This window comes from Monodelphis domestica, chromosome 3 (assembly GCF_027887165.1).
Source record: "Monodelphis domestica isolate mMonDom1 chromosome 3, mMonDom1.pri, whole genome shotgun sequence".
Lineage (NCBI taxonomy): Eukaryota > Metazoa > Chordata > Mammalia > Didelphimorphia > Didelphidae > Monodelphis > Monodelphis domestica.
Genome location: NC_077229.1, coordinates 296,729,378 through 296,751,538, shown reverse-complemented (window position 1 = coordinate 296,751,538; position 22,161 = coordinate 296,729,378). Strand labels below are relative to the sequence as shown.

At 33.5% G+C, this 22,161-nt stretch overlaps 1 protein-coding gene across 5 annotated transcripts in view; it reads right to left on the bottom strand.

The window, feature by feature from the left end:
- SNTG1 (syntrophin gamma 1) overlaps window positions 1-22,161 on the bottom strand; it is a 1,241,132-nt gene that overhangs the window by 222,954 nt on the left and 996,017 nt on the right. The gene's annotated exons all lie outside the window — the stretch shown is intronic.

The following is a 22,161-nucleotide window of genomic DNA, read 5'->3' as shown; positions in this document are numbered from 1 at the left end:
ACCATTCCTTTCTTTACACTGCTTCTTATATTTTGAATTTCTTGCCCACTTCTACTTTCTGTTGAATTCGTACTTTTCCATAAAATATATGCTACCTTTTTTCCTGATAACTTGTCTTGATCTGTAGCCATTTACTTGATATATGTTCTTTTATACTTTTGAAGAAAAAGTCAATTTGGCTGCATAATTGCATCAAATAGTCTTTGACTAAAAATATTTACATAAATACACACATTTATTTATTTAAACATTAAACTATATTTATACTTTTAAATAATTAAGAAAGTCAAATTCTGGTAAGCGAACTGGGATACTTTACTATTCTGAAACCAGCCAGATATAAAGGGGGGAAATCAATAGTAGCTAGCTTGTCGTAATACATGACTATCAGTGTAAAGATAGCATTAAGTAACTTAAACATATGAGAAATTGTGGCTACATTTTTAGTTCATCAGTGTTACAGAATGGCATGTGGCAAATTGAATAGTTAATAAAATTAGGAAAGCTGGAATAAGAAATGCTTTCCAGAATATACTCCTTTGCCATCTTTCTTTTAAGTCGTACCCTCAGCATTAGAGACCTTGCCCAGGGAACATAATTATATTAACTTGAACTCTCACTCTGTGGCCTGCACTGTCCAGCCTGGTGAATGACATAGTCTACTATGTCAAAGTGTATCCAACCATGTTTCAAATTCTACCTTGGCCATCTTCTTGTCAACTACTTTTAAATGGGTTCAATGTATGCATCCACTCCCTATCCCTGTGCTCCCCAAAACACTTCTCAAATATATTTTCCTTCTCCATTAGAATGTGAACTTCTTGCCTTTATATTCGTAGCAAATAGTAAATGCTAAAATGCTTTTTTCACTCATTCTTTCATCCCACACCTAAGAAAAGAACTTTTAGAACAAACTCCCAACTTAGTTATTCAACTTTTATTTGAGCAGCTCTTCTGAGGAGTCAATTATACCCCAAGTCAGTGCATTCCACTTTTGTTTTTCTGGAATCTTTATGAAATTTCCCCTTAGCCTGGATTTAAACTGGCATCTTTCAAAATCCACCTAGCATTACTCTCTGGAATTAAGCACAACAAGCCCAAATCTTTTACAACACCAATTCTCCAAGCATTTAAAGACAACTATCATGTCTTCTCTGGAGACTTCTCTTGTTCAGGCTAAATATTTTTGATTTCTTCAAGAGATATTCATATGCTAGCGTATTCAAGGGTCTTCATCACCTTAAATGCCTAAATTCAAGGCCCTGTTTAACTGTGTTTCAGGAAATTAATCTCCAAAAGATGTTTCATAGTAATATATGAAAATTATATACTAACATGTGGAGTGGCTGTTGTTGGCTGGTATAGGCTTTGGAGACTCAAGGTCACCTTCCTATCATTATGCAGTGGTAAAGAAAAAAACAATTTTAATTATAAATCATAAAAAAGATAATTTAATGTCTGGTTCTAGTTCATTCTGTGAAATTATATATATATATATATACATTCAAATGGTCTCATAATTTAATAGTTGTTTACTTATATATTTTATTATTTTCTTCCCAATATAAATTTATAAAACTGCACCTGTCACAAGGTCCAAAGTTCCAATCTATTGTAGAAATAGAAGCAATTTAAAAGAAGTTTTGAGAATGTTTTTTTTTTTCATAGTAGGCCCATTTTAAAAATAATACTTGATGATTGTACTTTGAAGAGACCGTTCAGTCCTTTTTAGTTGTGTTTGACTCCTTGAATTCTTTTTTCAGGTTTCCTTGGCAAAAAATGCAATATTGTTTTGCCATTTATTTCTCCAGCTCATTTTACAGTCAAGGAAAACTAGGTAAACAGGGTAAAGTTACTTGCCCAGGGCCATAGAGCTAGTAGGTGTCTGAGTCAGATTCTAGAGTTTTACTGACTCCAGGTCTAGTACTCTATCTATTTACTAAACTATATTATTTGTTGTACCTGGTACAAAGTAGATGTCATATATAGATGGGGTTTTTTAAGTGTTAATTGACTGCAGATAGCTTCTAGGCTCATTTAACCTTATTATAGCAACTTTTATACTGTTAATACATTTAAAAAACTCACAAAATCCCAATTTAGTTTTAAAAAACTTGTATAAATGCAACTTTTTTTTCAGAACAAATCATAGAAACAATTAATAATTTCATTGAAGAAAATGACTTAGGAGACATCAGACTTTATGGGATGCAGCCAAAGAAGTACTCAGGGGAAAATTTATATCCTTAAGTTCATACATTAACAAATTAGGAAGGGCAGAGATCAATGAATTTGACATGCAAATCAAAAAACTTGAAAGCGAACTAATTAAAACCCCCCAGAAGAAAACCAAATTAGAGATCCTAAAAATTAAGAGGAAAATTAATAAAATCAAAAGTGATAGAACTATTGATTTAATAAATAAGACAAGAAGCTGGCACTTTGAAAAAACAAACAAAATAGACAAAGTACTGGTCAATATAATTAAAAAAAGGAAAGAAGAAAACCAAATGAACAGTATCATAGACAAAAAGGGAGACCTCACCTCCAATCAAGAGGAAATTAAGGCAATCATTAAAAACTATTTTTCCCAATTATATGGCAATAAATATGCCAATGTAGGTGATCTGGATAAATATTTACAAAAATATAAATTGCCTAGATTAATAGAAGAAGTCATAGATTTCTTAAATAATCCCATATCAGAAAAAGAAATTGAACAGGCCATCAACGAACTCCCTAAGAAAAAATTCCCAGGGCCTGATGGATTCCCAAGTGAATTCTATCAAACATTCAAAGAAGAGCTAATCCCAATACTATACAAACTATTTGACATAATAAGCAAAGAAGGAGTTCTACCAAATTCCTTTTATGACACAAATATGGTACTGATTCCAAAGCCAGGCAGATCAAAAACAGAGAAAGAAAACTACAGATCAATCTCCTTAATGAACATAGATGCAAAAATCTTAAATAGGATACTAGAAAAAAACTTCAGAAAGTGATCAGTAGGGTTATTCACTACGATCAGGTAGGATTTATACCAAGAAGGCAAAGATGGTTCAGTATCAGGAAAACCATCTACATAATTGACCATATCAACAAGCAAACCAACAAAAATCACATGATTATCTCAACAGATGCAGGAAAAGCCTTTAACAAAATACAACACCCATTCCTGTTGAAAACACTAGAAAGTATAGGGATAGAAGGGTCTTTCCTAAAAATAATAAACAGTATCTATCTAATACCATCAGCCAACATCATCTGCAGTGGAGATAAACTAGATGCATTCCCAATAAGATCAGGAGTAAAACAATTCCCTCATTTATCCCATTATCCCCTCAATTATTTAACATTGTACTAGAAACACTAGTTGTAGCAATTAGAGAAGAAAAAGAAATGGAAGGTATTAAAATTGGCAATTAGTAGACCAAGCTATAACTCTTTGCAGATGATACGATGGTCTACTTAAAGGATCCTAGAGAATCAACTAAAAAACTAGTCAAAATAATCAACAACTTTAACAAAGTTTCAGGATATAAAATAAACCCACATAAGTCATCAGCATTTCTATATATCACCAATGCATCTCAGCAGCAAGAATAAAAAAAAGAAATTCCATTCTGTAGCAGTCAGATTGCCTTAAAAGAGAACATGCTCAGTCTTGAGCATGCAGTATTGCTCATGGCTGGGAAGGCCTCTGACCCTTGACCCCAGCTTCTCCCAGGTTAGGCGGGAAAACAAGTTTCTTTGTTCTCACTTGGTTAAGAGAAACCACACCTATGCCTTGTCATTGACCAATGAGGGTCATCCCTATGTACTACGTAGCAAATGGTATTTATGGCCCAGCAAGCTCAGCCTCGCCCGGCTCTCTTTTCTCTCTCCCTTTCAGGCTAGCTGATGGCTGTCCTTGCAGGAGCTTGGCCTCTGGCCAAGCTCCATCTTTAATCTTTCTCTATTCATCTCTCTGACCTGTGTGGTATTAATAAAGACTCATTCTGACCCTAAACTTCTATCCTGTCTCTATCTTCCTACCTTGTGGCTTCTCTCCCCTCTGAGAGAGACCACAAATGGCGCCCACCTGACCAGGACTCACACCTGGCACTTTCTCATGGCATTCAACACTTTTTATTCCTCACAGCTGGTAAGCAGGGCGCGCCCCATACACGAGAAAAAAAAAAAACAGAAGGCGGCGATGGCGGATGTCCGAAGGAATTTTATCGATTCTCTGGCCAAGAACAGTAAGTCTTCCTCTGCTCGAGGTGGGTCACTCCTCTGAACCCTGCTCGACTCTTAATGTTGTTGTTGAAGGGGGAGGAAGGGAAGTATTGGAAAATATATCAGGATGAGGAAAGCACACGGTCGGTCAGAGACAAGAAGCAAGGAGCAAGCTAATCTTCACAGGCAGATTCCTGGGATGCTTTTAAAAGGCTTATCAGGAAGTAATTGCTTTGACTCAAAGCAGGACACTTAAAGGCCTGAATTAGGTTAAATTCAGAACAGCCTAGGTTGTAAAAAGATATTGCCATTCTGTAACCAAAGGCAGAAGATTTTTTTTAAAAAGGGCAAGCCTCTACACTCATTTAGCATTTGAAAAAGGTCCTAGGAACTCTTTTGTTTGAGGTCAGGCCAGGTAAAGGCAGGCTTTACCTGAGTGATTGCAAATGATAAAAAGCACAGAGAAGTGAGATCTGGGAATTTGAATCGTTTTAATTTAGGTTGGATATAGGCAAAATTATAAAGGAATGTCTGCTTATATTTTTTGATAAAGGAAGTTAAAAAAGAGAATTAAAATATCTTTCTCTGACTTTTGTTATATGCCACAGAATATCAGGACTAGAAATGTTTTATCTGTAGAGAAATTTTGGTATAAATCACAAGGTAATTAAAGTGCAAACAGAAAACTTTTAAGGTTTGGGTTTAAATCTGAAGCAGCTTGAATTTTTTTTCTCTACTGGCCACATGGCTTGAGCCACGTGGAAGATAGCATCAGAGCAACTGAGGTTCCAAGTTTTTTTTTTATTACAAACGCTATATTTGGCTAGAAGAAAAATTTAATACTAAGATATAATAAGCATGAATTGGACTATGATTTAAAGGAATTTATGACTTTCTAATTTTAACCATGGAGGAATTATTAACACTTTTCTAAGCAGGACATAAAGCAACAGGATGAATCTTGAGCAGAGCTTATTCAAACAGCCTGTATGCAGTTCAGAAACTTTTTACTGGGCATATTACTATACCTGTATCCAGAAAGCAAATGATTTATGACTAGAATAGCTTTTACTATGGAAAATTAAGACACATGCTCAGCAGAGTAAAAGCATGGTTAGAAGGATTCAATATGTTTACCAGTGGTTAATTATTAAAGTTATCAAGGAATCTGTTACTCAGTACAGTGATTTATTAAGGATTTGAAAGAGGCAATACTATCATGTATTAAAATTGCAGATATTGAAGCTGATCATGATATTGAAAAGAGACCTATGATAATAATGCAAATTCAAAGGTTACTGCCACAATTTGATTTATTTCTGCAGTGAAGATTTGCAGACTTTGCAGATGAAAGTAATGATTTTAGTCACAGTATTAAGATCTTTTCAGTTATGAAGCTAATTGCAGTAGTTCACAAATAATAACTACTATGCAACTGTTTGATAATTCTGTGCATATTTTTCTAGCATAGGACAATGCTATAATTTTAATAACTGCACAAGGTGGAAATTTTTCAAAAAGCAAAAATTGTGTGCAGGCAGACAAAGGATTAAGATCCCAGCACACATGGGTCAACTCATAAGTGATTTATAGAATGATATTTTTATGATTATGGGTTTGAAAAAGCAAATATTTAAGCATCTATACATGCTGCTTTGCAAAGTCTATTGTACATCTATATCCTGAACAAGCAGGTGATATTGCTTATCAATGCAAACTGTTGTGGATTAATTTCACCTCTGATAGATATCCATGGTATATTCTGGAGCAAAGGATGCATTTCAGCATGCTCCTGGCACAAAGGTTGAACTGTGAAAAGTGATGGGAGATACTTACTCTCCTGGTTTATGGGTTCAAGCTCAAATGAAGAAGTGAGCAAAGTGATTGCATATTTCATAAATATCTGTGCACTACTGTCTATTTCAAACAACTTGGAATAGCAGGGCTTTTAACAGCAATGCAAAGGCTAAATTGCATAGCTCATGGCTTACATGCAAGCTATGGTAAATAGAGATCAAAGGGATTCATGAGCCCCCAGGTTCAAAAACTGAAAGTATAGATGTTCTGTCACTTTCTAACTCTCTAAGACCCAATGAGGCTTTCATTTGGGGTCGAGGTTTTCTGTTTATTTTCTCAGATACATGAAGTCCATGGAAGATGATCAAGAGCATCTGATGGCAAGAAAATCTGCCCAGAAGAAGAACAGATGGCAGAGGTGTCTGGCACAAGACACCAGAAATGCAGCACATGGATTGTAAAGGCTATGACTGCCCTATAGGCAGGTTTAACACACTATCCACACACACATGTAATTGAATGAAAAACAATTTGACTGCAGAAGAATGTCATTAAGTCACTAACAGATATTCTGTTCTATGAAAATATGGGTATTTGGTAAAAGATCTAACTATTATATGCCTGAAAATTTTGAATGGTATTGGTACAATGTGTAACTTGAAATCATTTTATTGGAATTGTTCCATGTTAGCCAAATTTGATCAAATATCAAAAGGGTATAATTGGGAATGTTATGACAGTATAAGGAATGCTGTCCACTTGCAGCACAAATGGGTATTACTATCCAAAATGTAATGATGATTATTGTCTTAAAGGGTACATTATATTTGCAAACAACATATTTTTATGAGAATCAGACTTATTTAGAACTCACTGTTAAGCTATGACTGTTCCACTTTCATAAGGAAAGAGGTGGATATGGTATCACTAATCATCTATCTCTTCTACACCCCACAAAGGAATATAAGTTAAAGCTTTGTAATAATCAGTATTGAATGTAATGATAAAGATCACATTGTGTGAGATGCCTGAATTGGGTTAAAAATCATCAAGATATTAAGACTGTAAGGGACCCAAGGGGATGATAATGTTGGGTCGAGGTCTTGTTTGTATGTTCACAGATAATGAAAACATCTGGTCACCTACGTCGTGCTTCATGCCAGCTGACACAGACCAGGAAGAAAAGCAGACGGAAGGTGATGGCATCAGCTATCTACATGCCAGCCACAATCCAGGCACGCTGGAGGGACACTTCTTTGGTGACTAATATCACTCCAGAACAATGACATTACACTATTAGAGACATTTGCTATTAGGCCACTGATGGACACTTGTCATGCTGACATCCATTGAGATGGGGTACCCAGAGCAACATCAAGTATGCTAACTCAGAAGGACTAAATCACACTTGTGTCTGTACAAGACACCAAATATGTCCCACACTCCAAAGACTTTGCTATGGGATTGAGATGAATTAGCTACAAATTGTCTAGCTGCTAATGTATACCCTGTATTTTGTATATGATACTGTCAAAAGAAATGTATATTGTATGCATTGTAAAGCTACCACTTGTATTGTAAGAAATGCTGTTATCAACAAGGGTATAGACCTTGGTATGATTCTCCAAAGAAGTAGGAGATAGAAAACTTTCATTCATAGCATAGATCTGATACCTCTGACAACAAAAATGAGGTGCTAAGCAGGAAATGATGCACAGACAAGGTTAATGGACAGATGACACTGATGTTACTCTCGAGAAAGGATGAGAGATCAGGGAAAAGACACTAGGAAATCTTTAATCAGGAACCTGAGTTATTGTAAGAAATCATTGACATCCAGGCAAAGATTATGTTCCTGACAATACCAGGATGGACATTAATGGCTGACTACCAGAGATGTAGTTAAGTGTTAATACCATTGTTAACCATTACTCCTGATACCCTGTCTTTGTGGGTAATACTTTAATAGGAAAAATGTCTTGCTCTCCTCCAACAATCCCAGAATTCAGATGGCCACTGGATTCGGGATCTATTGGCTTCCCTTTCATATACTGGAAGACGTTCTGGTATATGGAAGTAAGACCTCAGGAAAACACTGAGGACTCTAGGTGTGACAATTTCTGTGGACGCGCAGTCATTGTCTCTCCTAGGTGGAAAAAATTATTATTGCACAAAAACATAGAGCAAGGGCAAAGTATAATCTAAGTTTTACTGTTTTGGAGTATGGATTAAAAACATGACACAATAGGCACAGATAAGCGTGTAGAAAAAGCACATTGAATATTATTCACTGACAATTAGGAATGAAAAAGCTATGTCAAATTCCATAGGTACAAGAAACTGTAGAAATTGTTTTTACATGGAAAACAACTTAAGCTTCTATTTACCCAAACAGTGGTTTGGTGGAAAGAATTTTGCAAATAGTGGTAATGGTATAGGTTTGGTTATCATATTGATGGGTTTATTTATACAAGCAGAGATTTAAATAAGGAAGACATAAGGGATATGCAGTCAAAACTTGAAATATTACTTCATTATCACCATCATGGTTATTTAAGTTACAATTGAGAATGTAAAATGTATGGGAATATTGGTATTTGTTAAAAATTGCACTGCAATCGATGTATTAATGTTTTTGCAAAGCCTGTAATGGTGCAAAATTATGTTCATATACAAGGCGAATTTAGATCAGGAATTAGAAATCATTGGGAATATAATATTACACATTGGCTCAGTTTCAAAGATACCACATAGACAGTGAGCCAAGAGAATCTTGTATTAATTTTGGGATCAGGTTCCCAGGATCAATTTTCTGAGATCATTTGACATGTGATAACATGGTCCTCCAGAAATGTTTAGAGAGGATGTTTTTCTTTGAAGGGATCTCTCCCAACACACACACAAAAAGAAAAGGGAGAGGAATCTCATAGAGATCAGTATGTTCATTTTAGAGAACACTTTTGATTCATTTTCAAGTATTCAACTTTGATTTTTCTGTTGCACAATTATTGCCAGAATTTTTGAGTACAAAGAAAGTACTGTTAATGCTCTGATCCAGAATTATGAAGGTGCAAAGATTTCTAGAATTACAGTCACCTAACAGTCGGTGAACATGAGAACATGACAGCAATTGTTAATTTTCAGATGACCATTCTGGAGAGTGATGTCTGATTGCATGTAAGGGGAATCATAATGAATCTTTCATTATGGACCAGACAGCCTCAGCCACGATTATACACTTTCCATATGAAATGGATGTTTGAGGTTGGAAAATGCAGAGACATGGCGTACTGACACCCTCAGTCGCTGAATGTCCTGGCATCGAGCTACCAACCAGTTTCCTATGTGGCAGGCATCTGGCAGTGAGCATGGAAAGATCCCCAAGATGCAGTATCAGTACGAGAGAAAGGAAGGACTTATCCTTCATCTCCAGAGATAGTATTTTGCTAACTGTTGAAAAGGCGGACAACTTCTGCATATAGTGTCCATCTCTTCTTTTGTTACTCTTCATTTTTCGTTACCCCAAACAGGATGTCACAGGACTGGCCGACCCTGTGATTGAGTCTTGTACTGCCCGGACAGGGACTTTCATTCGTAACCCCGATTCCTTTGCTGGTCTTAGGATGACGAAGAGTTAACAGCTTTTGCCCCGAGACTGCAGCTCGGATGGGCAGAAGAATCGAACAGAGAGAGTGCAGTATTTGTGGGCCTCCTCTGTTCCCCAACTTTATTATTGCACCTGTCATGTGAACCATAGAATTCTACCTCATTAGACCAGGATCAGTAGCGTGGAAATTATTTTCTTAACATTTTTATATCTACTAAGACTGTTGCATAGATCCTGAAATGCAGACGGATAGAAAGATCAGTTTGGGAATTTTTAAGATTGATCACTGAATCAGTTTATGCTGATGTTCACTCTTGATTGGTATATCTAAGTTATACAATCAAGGTGGGTTTTTCATCTCTGTATCAGAATATGATTATGCACCAGAGTGTTTGTATTTGTTAATGCTGTAATGTTGTTACATTTTGATATTACACTATTCGTTTGTGTGTAAAACAAAAAGGGGGAATTGTAGCAGTCAGATTGCCTTAAAAGAGAACATGCTCAGTCTTGAGCATGCAGTATTGCTCATGGCTGGGAAGGCCTCTGACCCTTGACCCCAGCTTCTCCCAGGTTAGGCGGGAAAACAAGTTTCTTTGTTCTCACTTGGTTAAGAGAAACCACACCTATGCCTTGTCATTGACCAATGAGGGTCATCCCTATGTACTACGTAGCAAATGGTATTTATGGCCCAGCAAGCTCCGCCTCACCCGGCTCTCTTTTCTCTCTCCCTTTCAGGCTAGCTGATGGCTGTCCTTGCAGGAGCTTGGCCTCTGGCCAAGCTCCATCTTTAATCTTTCTCTATTCATCTCTCTGACCTGTGTGGTATTAATAAAGACTCATTCTGACCCTAAACTTCTATCCTGTCTCTATCTTCCTACCTTGTGGCTTCTCTCCCCTCTGAGAGAGACCACACATTCAAAATCACCTTAGACAATATAAAATACTTAGAAGTCTATTTGCCAAGACAAACACAGGAACTATATGAATACAACCACAAAACACTTTCCAAACAACTAAAACTAGATCTGAGCAACTGGAAAAATATTAACTGCTCATGGGTAGGATGAGCAAACATAATAAATATGACCATCCTACCCAAATTATCTATTTATTTAGTGCCATACCCATCAACCTTCCAAAAAACTTTTTTACTGAATTAGAAAAGAAAACATAACAAAGTTCATTTGGAAGAACAAAAAATCAAGGATATCCAGGGAAATAATGAAAAAAAAAATAAAAAGGAAGGAGGACTTACAGTCACAGATCTCCAATTATACTATAAATCAGCAGTCATCAAAACAATTTGGTACTGGCTAAGAGAAAGAAAGGAGTATCAGTGGAACAGACTTGGGGTAAGTGACCTCAGCAAAACAGTGTATGACAAGCCCAAAGGTCCCAACTTTTGGTACAAAAATCCACTACTCGAACAAAAACTGCTGGGAAAATTGGAAGACAGTGTGGGAGAGATTATGCTTGGATCAACACCTCACACCCTACACCAAGATAAACTCAGAAAGGGTGAATGACTTGAACATAAAGAAGGAAACTATAAATAAATTAGGTGAACACAGAATAGTATGCATGTCAGACCTTTGGGAAGGGAAAGATTTTAAAACCAAGCAAGACTTAGAAAGAGTCACAAAATGAAAATAACTAATTTTTACTACATCACATTAAAAAGTTTTTTTTACAAACAAAACCAATGTAACCAAAATAAGAAGAGAAAGAAGAAACTGGGAAGCAATCTTCATAACAAAAACCTCTGACAAAGGTCTAATTACTCAAATTTACAAAGAGGTAAATCAATTGTACAAAAAAATCAAGCCATTCTCTAGTTGATAAATGGGCAGGGGACATGAATAGGCAATTTTCAGTCAAAGAAATCAGTTGATTTGACAATTGATACTATTGATAAGCACATGAAAAAGTGTTCTAAATCTCTTATAATCAGAGAAATGCAAATCAAAACAACTCACCTCATACCTAGCAGATTGGCTAACATGACAGCTATGGAAAGTAATGAATGCTGGAGTGGATGTGGCAAAGTTGGGACATTAATTCATTGCTGGTGGAGTTGTGAATTGATCCAACCATTCTGTTAGGACAATTTGGAACTATGCCCAAAGGGTGCTAAAAGACTGTCTGCCCTTTGATCCAGCCATAGCAATTCTGGGTTTGTACCCTAAAGAAATAATAAAGATAAAGACATGTACAAAAATATTCATTGTTGTGCTCTTTGTGATGGCATAAAATTGGAAAATGAGGGGATTCCCTTCAATTGGGGAATGACTGAACAAATTGTGGTATATATTGGTGATGGAATACTATTGTGCTCAAAGGAATAATAAAGTGGAGGAATTCCATCGGAACTGGAACAACCTCCAGGAAGTGATGCAGAGCGAAAGGAGCAGAACCAGGAGAACAATGTACACAGAGATGGATACACTGTGGTACAATCTAATGTAATGGACTTCTCCATTAGTGGTAATGCAGTGAGAAAACCTGGAGGTATCTATGAGAAAGACCACTATCCACATTCAGAGGAAACACTATGGGAGTAAAAACACAGAAGAAAAACTGCTTAATGACATGGGTGGAAGGGGATATGATTGGGGATATAGACTCTAAATGAACATCCTAGTGCAAATACCAACAACATGGAAATGGGTTGTGATCAAGGACAGATGCAATACCCAGTGGAATTACCTGTCAGCTATTGGGGGGGGGGGGGGGAGAGAGGAATGTAAAATGATTCTTTAACCAAGGAATAATGTTGGAAATGGACCAAATAAAAAAAATAATGTCAAAAAAATCTATCAGGTGGGTCTCCTGTAATTCCTCACAGTGTCTACTATATATATGTAAGTATATATGGATACATATACACACACATATATACACTTTAGATTCTCTCAGGTTTATTATCCTATAGTTCAAAGAGTTTACCTTCTAATCAAAATATTGCTTCCCTTTTCCACTCTTTCAAGATTATTTGAAGTCCCATTACTACACTTTGAAACCTTCTAATCACTTCTATTCAGCTCCTTTCAAATCACCCTAATTGGTCTAATGTCTCTAGTCATAGTATTTCTGATAATTTCAAAATCTTCTGACTTCAAAATCCAGGGAACCTTCAATTAAACTAAACCAAGATAGTTGTTAGCAATATGCTACAATCTTTTCATATATACCTTTATCCTAATATTCTCTTGCCCCTTTAGTCACCAGAAGTTTTAGTTACTTTGATATTCTGCTTTTCCATATTTTCATTTACAATGAGTGGAAAATTATTGGTATTAAAGAGATAGCACTGCACTAATTCGATTTTAAAAAGCATATTTTATCCCTCTGTTGTTTGTTAGATACTATTCTATAGAGGTTTTGATCATACCAAGATAAATTATATCATCTCTGCATTCAAGAATCCTGCTTTTAATTGGATTGTAGGTAATATACTACCTATATCTTATAAAATGAAGAAATTATTTAAGAGCTTTAAAACATCATATAAATAAGAGTTGTTTTTGTTAGGTCCCTTAAAAGAAGTTGCCCTAATGTTTTCAAATGAGGCCATTGTATATATTTGTTTTGATTTCTTATTCATATTTGTTATATAGATGATAGTACAGTTGAGAAAAGAAGCTTGATTAATTAGAGATAATTATTCCTCACAAAATGAGAAAGTATATGAATGAAACATTTAAAAACACACACAAAAGGGAACAGAAAGAAGTTCTGTAAGGGGCATAAAGAAGCAGGGCAGATTTGTTACTCACATGTTAAATAAAAAAAAACTTTAAAAACTGCAATAGAAATTTGTAGTTATCTACCTATAAAATCCTCCATCTCTTTATATAATGAAATATTCATCTTTTAAAGTTAATTTTATATTATACATCCTTAATATTTTATGACCTTAAAAAGAGATATTTACTTAATACACACAGGGATAAAAATAAGGATGAACAAAGAAATATATGTATTTGTGCAACAACCATATTATATGCATAGATATAAATATATACATATATACATACATACACAGACATATATATACATATATATGTAAAATATGGAGAGGGAGTGAGAGAGAGAAAAGAGAGAAATTTAGATAACTTTCTGACTTTTTATATTATTTATCTTTCTCTTTTTCTAATCTATCTATGTCTCTATCAATATATAGATTTATCCTGAACAGAAACAAAGGGGAAATGAAATAGCCTAGAACTGCTTAGGAAGGAGTTTGGACTAGATCCCATTTAACAAATTATTTACTTCTTTCAATAGTCCTTTTCTGTTTCCTTCCTTTTTTCAATAGCCTTGTTGCCTATAAAACTGCAAAGTCTTTTGTTTGGAAATTGAGTTTCTTTAACCTTTCCTGACTTATTTCACATTACTCCCCATCCAAGACATTTTCCAACTAAATGTATTTTAATATATCACTAGTATCATCAAGTCACATTTTATATCCATTCATTGATACAAGCATTGTGTATTACCACCACCATCCCTCCTTCTTAGAATCAAATCCTTCATTATCTCTCTACATTGGGCTTTGTTGAAGGCTGAGTTATATGTTGCCTCCTACAAAATTTATTTCCTGATCCATCTTGTTGAAAAGAGTCTTTATTTTTTTTAACTTTCTCAAAGAACTTTGTCTGAACTACTTAAAATATATTACATTACACTTTGTATTATATTTATATGTTCATGACATATCCCCACTTACCTAATGTATGGTAAGTTCCCTCAGTACAAAGAGCATTTTGTCTTTCATTGCTGTATTCCCATGTGAAATAATACATAGTAGGAACTTAATCTTTGTGAAATAGGATGATTTCCAGTTTTGTCTTGTTTCATTCATTTCCAAGTATTTATATCCCATGAGATAGCATAATGTTGCAATAACTTGACATACATATTCATACACATTCATCATATCCCAGAAAATGACAAATAACTGACTGCTTTGGAAATAAAAACTATGGAAGAGGTTTGAAAAGTTGATGGCCACTAAGCAAACAAAGCATAATTCAGTTGTTTACCTAATACATTCCTACCTCTATTTAATTTACTAGGTTTCCTAGAACCCATTTCTTCCACTTGTTTTTTTTTCTTGGCACTTTGTACCTATATTTATTTCCCCATCTGTCACTATATGTACTATATTTCAATCTTGGCAAGTATTCCATTCTTTTTCTCCTTAGTACTTTACATCTTTGTCCTGCTCCCCTCTCTACATCCAACTGTACTATCTCTATTTCTATTAACTGGCTGAGATGCTTAATGCCCTAACCCACCACTTGTAGGTAATAGTGACAAGTCATTGCAAGGCCTCCCTTAGCAAAGAGACAGGAAATTGTAAGGACTCCTTTTTTCCAGACCACTCTATTACTATTCTCATTATTCTTTTCAGCAGTACTTAAAAACTGATATATTTAAAAGTTATGTCAGTTTGGATTTCCATCAAATAATCACTCATATTATATGTCTATAACCTGAGACATAATACTTTAAAATAACTAATTCCATACTTATTCTCTAGCTTAATACTGCATTATATGTTTTCAGGACTCAATTTCAGTCCAAATTGAGTCTAAAATTGTAAAGATTTTTTAAAAAATGAAAATGATAAGATTTTAGCTAGGAAATATTTTTTGAGTATTGGTAAACTATATTAATTATCAAGTATTTAATGAAATATGATATATTATTATGAATTAATATTATGAGGAAAATTTAAATTTGTCAAAACCAAATATTTTGATAGTCCATATTGTTATATTGATGTCTTGATTAATGTATGAAGCCTATGTAAATCTAGAGGAACTAAAAGAGCAAGAGAGAAAAAGAGATTCTAACCATCTTTAATTACTAATAATTCAAGTGACCAAATTTCATTTCAATAAATGTATACTGAATTTAATTTAAAGACGTATGAAAGAAAGTAGTGGTAGAGTCCATACTACCTACAATTACATAGAGTTTATATGCAATGGAAACAAAGTCTAGCCAATTACTCAATGATGGACATTTTTCATGAATTTGGTGAATTGGGTTTTCCTTTATAAAAATGACTCCAAGCTACAGTAATTCTAAATTCTAATCAGTTTAGAAGAAACATCTGCTCAGGAAACAACTGAACATTTTTATGGCCCAAGGCAGGTCTCCACTCAAATGCTTATTCTGAGCTCTAAAACCCAAAGTGGAAGATGTATGTGTGTTTTTCCGGTTACTTCTCTGAAATGTCACTATTTTCCCAGTAGTCTGTTGAATAAAAATTATTCAAAACAAAACAAAACAAAACTCCAACTCAGATGCCCAAATGCTCCTCTGAACATTTACAGCTTACAAAACAAAACAATAAAATTTTGGCTGACATTCCTGAAAACTTCCTTGGATATTATTTTGGATTGTCGAGTGGAAATTAATTAAATAAAATGTTACTAATTCTAGGCTCTTAAAATTTGACATATCTAGAATAAAATTAAGTTTTTCTTTTACTTAGTAAGATTCTAAGATACAGAAATTAAATGCCAAACTAAACAAGAAGCAAGAAGGCTAAAGAAAGTAAAGATCTTTGTTTCCAATGAATAATGTGTGAAAATGACCAAATAAAATAATGTTAAAAAAGTAAAGAATACAAATGTAGTTACACAAAAATTGGAAGTTATTTTTATCATTCCTTTAGTAAGACTTAGATAATGATTACTCAATAATCATGTTTATTAAAATATTGAAATAAATAGAAACTTGTAAATAATCTGAGAGATTCTCATTCTTTAATATGTAAGCCTTTGTTCTTAATCAGTTAGTTTATATCTCTACTAATAAACATTCTGGCAAAACGATTAATTAGAACTCAAAGTTTCCAACTCATGATAATCATTATATTATGAAATAAAGGTGTATCAGAGATGTATTTGATTTTGTAATAAAATACATGGTGTTTACTATCATAACCAATGGCCCAGGGCACTATGGACTTTCATATGGACTGTATAAATTCTAATCAAAAGATTATGGTCTTCAACTTGACATGTTTCCATATAGATTATTCTATAGGAAATCTCTGAATAAAGTACAATCATGGACCTTTAAACATTAGGCCAAAGCTTCACAGTTCCTTTATGATCTTCTAAGATAACAAATGAATTTGTAATATTTTAAAAACAGCATTTATTTCACCATCATAGAAAAGCCAGAAGATGTAAAGAATTCATGAGAGCCTATACATAAAGAAGCAGATGCATGAAGGGTTCACAGTAACATTCAAGGAGTAAAACAGTTCTCTTCCCTTTTTAGCAAGTGCCAATTTCCTACAAGGTCCTGCTCAGTGCTCCCTCTTTCTTAGTTTCCAAGTATCACTTCTGTTTTGAAACCCATTCAAAGGAGAAGTAAATTTAGAACTGTGAATGCGAAAACATCTCAACATCATAGTAAGTCCTCCTCATACTCTATAAAGGCTTGTTGAGGGTTTGCCTATAAGGAAGGGTACCTTAATTTTAGAGCTATAATGTCTAAATTTTTTATGGAAAAGGGATAAAAATCCAAGTTGTATTTTTTTTTAATCTCCATTACTTTGGCTTTAGTTTTTTGGTAATCACTACTCTGACTCTCTTTTCAATTTTGAGACATATGCTGTTGTGGAAATCCCCCATTTCTAAGTGCAAGAGTGGACACATAATTTTCAAACTTGGTGCATAAATGAAATCTCCAAACTCAACACTGCCTAATAAATATCTGACTTTGTGTTTAGATTTTGTGTTCATGAGACCTAGAATTTTCCATTCAGGACCTGGAAACCTTATTCTGTGATATTACCAGTTTAGTATTAGTCCTCCCACCCTGACCCCAGTGATCTCATTCATTTAGAAGACCATGGTTCAGGAATAAAATTTTGAAGAAATGTTCCCTCTCATCCATGTGAATTAGCATACTATCACTCTCTGGTGGCACTGACAGCAGGGACAGAAGAATGTAGCTGAAAAAAGCAGGTGCAAGCGTCCCCATAGCAAGACAGACAAGCCACCCCCTCAATGTGTCCACTATGGGACCCAAAGGCAGCTGGGCCTACCTCAAGCATCAGAATAGAATATACTACAAGCTAGTACTTCAACATATAGGCAAGGTAATAGGGGAAAATCCTGGAAAAACGAGCACAAGACAAAGCAAATACTTTGGAAAGTTACGTTAGTGACAGTAAAGATCAAATTACAAACTCAGAAGATGACAAAAGTCTGTTTTCCAAAGAGATTAAAAATAAAGAAAAAAAAACATGTCTAATACAAAAATATTTATAACAACTCCTTTTGTGGTAGTAAAGACCTGGAAACTTAAAGGATGTCCATTAATTGTGGAATGGCTGAACACGTTGTGGTATATGATTGTAATGGAATATTATTATACTATAAAATATGAGAAACATGATGATCGCCAAAAAAACCTGGAAAGACTTATATGAAGTAACAAAAAGAAGTGAGCAGGATAAGCAGAATGTTGCACACAATAATAAAAATAGTGTATGATGACTGACTGTGAATAACTTAGTTATTATTAACAGGGCAAGTATCTAGGAAAAATATCCAGGCCTGGAGGAGGTGGGATATTATATGCTGAAAGGCAAAGGATTTAGGTTTACAACCAAAAATCCCTTATACAATATGAGATAATCCTACAAGGGGGCAAATGGATATTTAATGGAATAGAGGTCTTCTGGGCATTCCTGACACAAATGACTAGAGATGAAAAGACAATTCAATATTAAAATTTGAAACTCAGAGAAGCATAAAAAATAAACACAAAAGTGAAAATTTGAGAGACAACAAGGTTAAACTAATGGCATTTGTATATGGAAAGGTAATAATCAAGATACTTAAGGTATCTGTAATAATTGAGATACCTAAGATACTAAACACATTCAAGATAATTAAGGTACATAAGATTCTTAAGAAATTAATCATTTATAGGACAAGGAGAAAGGGTATATAATGAGACAGAAGGAAAGGAGAAAGTTGAACAATATGAAATGATAACATGAATAAAAACAATTAAGGGATGAAAAAGGGCATAGTAGGAGAAAAAGAGAGAGAGAAAGTGATAAATTATTTCACATGAAAAGATATTTAAAAGTTAATACAGTGGAGAAGAAAATGAGGGAGGTGGAAGGCAATGCTTGAACCTTACACTTGTCAGGATTGAGTGTCATAAAGAATAACATTCATATTGAATCAGCTATAGAAATCTATAATGTTCTATAAGAAAGTAAGAATAGAGAAGGTATTAAGAGACAGGGAACAGAAAAAAAGGGATGCTAAATTGGGGGAGGTAGTGGTCAGAAACAAAAAAAAATTGTCAAAAGTGAAAGACTGAAAGGAGAGAGAAAGATAACAGTACTAAAATAAGATGGGGATAAACAAAATTAGCATTCATAAGTGAATGGAAGGGAATAAATTCACCCATAAAACAGACGAGAATAATAGAGTGGATAAAAACCCAGAATCCCACAACAGGCTATCCAAAAGAAACACATTTATATCAGGGAGACACATAGAGATTCAAAATAAGGAACTGGAACAGAATCTATTTTACTTCAGCTAAAGTAGAATTTTAAAAAAATGCAGCACTGGTGATCATGATCACAAACAAAGCAAAAGTAAAAATCGTTATAATAAAAAATGATGAGGAAATAACTGAAACATTGATAAAATGGTACTATTGCCAATGAAGCAATATCAATAGTGTTCATATAGGCAACAAATGGCATAGTATCCAGATTCATAAAGGAGAGATAACATGAGCCTCAACTTTCTCTCACAAGTAGGTTAATCCAACCTGCCAAAAATAAATAAGAAAGAAGTTAAGGAGGTAAATAGAATTTTAGAAAAGTTTGATATGATAGACTTCTGAAGACAACTGACTAGGAATAGAAAAAAATATATCTTTTTCTTAGCAGTACATTGAAACTTTGCAAAAAGTGACCAGATGATAGGGAATAAAGACTTCTCAACGAAATGCAGAAAAGCAGAAATATTAAAAGAATCCTTTTCAGACCATATTTCAAGAAAGAATATATTCAACAAAGGGTTTCAGAAAGACTAAAAATTAATTGGGAAAAATAATCTTGGCCTAAGGAATGCCAGGGACAAAGAACAAATCATAGAATAAGTAATAATTTCATTAAAGAGCATGATGATAAGAAATAACATACCAGAATTTATGGGATGTAGTCAAATTTGAACTTGGGAAAATGTATATGTCTAACTGCTTATATCAATAAATTACATCGATAATCAATGATTTAAGCACACAACTAAAAAAACTTAGAAAAATAGTAAATTAAATATCCTCAATTAAATACCAAATAAAAAATCCTTAAAAAGAAAGGAGAGATTAATAAAATTGAAAATAAGAATAACTAATAAATAAGACAAAGGGCTAATTTATGAAAAAATAAAACTGGCTAATTTGATTAAAAAATCAAATTAACCAGTATTAAAATGAAAAGGCCAATTTATAACCAAAACAGAATAAATTAAAGCAACTATTAGGAGTTATTTTGCACAAATATATGCCAATAATTCTGGGAGTCTAAATAAAATAGATGAATTTTAAAAATATATATCAACTGCCCAGATTAACAGAAAAGGAAATATGACATCTTAATAACTTTATTTCAGATAAAATAATTAAACAAGTTCATAGTGAATTCTCTAAAAATAAAATTCAGGTCCTGATGGATTCAAAAGTGAATTCTATCAAATATTCAAAAAACTATCAATTCCAAAACTATATAAACTATTTGGGAAAATAGATGAAGAAGCAATTCTGCCAAATTACATTCATAAAATAAATATGGAGCTGATATGTAAACCAGAAAGAACAAAAAAGAGAAAGAAAGCTAGAGACCAATCTTTTAATGAACATTGATCCAAAAAAATTTAATAAAATACTAACAAGTGGATTACAGCAATATATCAGAAGGATAGAACACTATTACCAGTTTGGTTTTATTCTAGAAATGTAGGGATGATTCAGTATTAGGGAAACTATCAGTATAACTGATCATATCAATAGCTAAACCAAAAGAAACCATATGATTATCCCAGTAGATGCAACAAAGTTTTTTACAAATATAACACCCATTCTTTATTTTAAAAATTAAATAACAAAGTAATGAAAGGAATATTCCTCAAAATGATAAATAAGATCTATCTAAAGCCATTACTAAGCATTATCTATAATGGGAATAATTTAGAAGACTTCAAGGGAGAAGCAAGGATTCCTCATCATCACTACTATTCAAAATTATACTAGAAATGTTAGCTATAGCAATGAGAGAAGAAAAAGAAATCAAAGAACACGCAGTGAGAAAATAAAACTATCACTTTTTAGAGATGATATACTATTGTATATAGAGAATCACAGAGAATCAACTGAAAAACTAATTGAAAAAATCAATTATTTTATCAAACTTGCAGTACATGACATAAATCTACATAAATCATATACCTCTATTATAAAAAGTAGCAAAAGGTAAAATAACTATAGACAATAACAAGTAACTGTGAATCTAGTGGACAAGAAAAATGTGGGATCTATATGAAATCTATGAATATTCTAGCTATTCATTAATATTTTTCCAGATCTAAACAACTGGAAAAATATTAAAGAATAGCTAGAATAAATATAATAAAATTATAATTTTGCCAACATTAATTTATATATTCAGTGCCATACCAATAAAACTTCCCCCAATATTTTTAAAAGTAGGAAAAAATAATAAAATTCTGATGAAAGAACAGAAGGTTAAGAACATCAAGGGTATTAGTGAAAAAAAAAGTCAAGGAAGGTGACCTAGCTACAAGATCTCAAATTGTATTATAAAGTGGTAATCGTTAAACAATCTATTACTGACTAAAAATAGAATAGTGAATCAAAGGAATAATTTAGGTAATCAACATAGTAATAAATGGCCAGTGTAACATAGCATTTGATAACCCCCAAAATTCAAGTTTTTGTGTAAACTTTCTACTTGACAAAAACCTTTTGATAAAATTTTTTAAAAAACAGTTTGGTAGAAACTAGGCATAGATCAATGTCTCACACCATATACTAAGATAATGTCAAAATGGATAGATGATTTAGAAAGAAAGGAATGATATCATAAACAAACAGCAGGAGCATGGGATAATTTATGTGTCAGACCTGTGCTTAAGGGAAGAATTCATGACCAATGAAGACATAGAAGATGTAGAAGACAATGAAGACATGATAAGTAAAATGGATAATGTTGATTATGTTACATTAAAATTTTTATTCCCTCAAAAATGTTTCTTGCTATTTCAAGAATGTCATATACCCTTTCCCCCCTTTTTAGTTTTGTGTTAGTGTTCAGTTCTGGCTTAATATGACCCTGTTCAATTCTAAAATAATTCTCTAAATGAATGAGACAGACTATACCATCATAATAACATATATTTTATAATTTTTATTGCATCTTTTTTCAGAAATGATTGAATTCATCATTTATT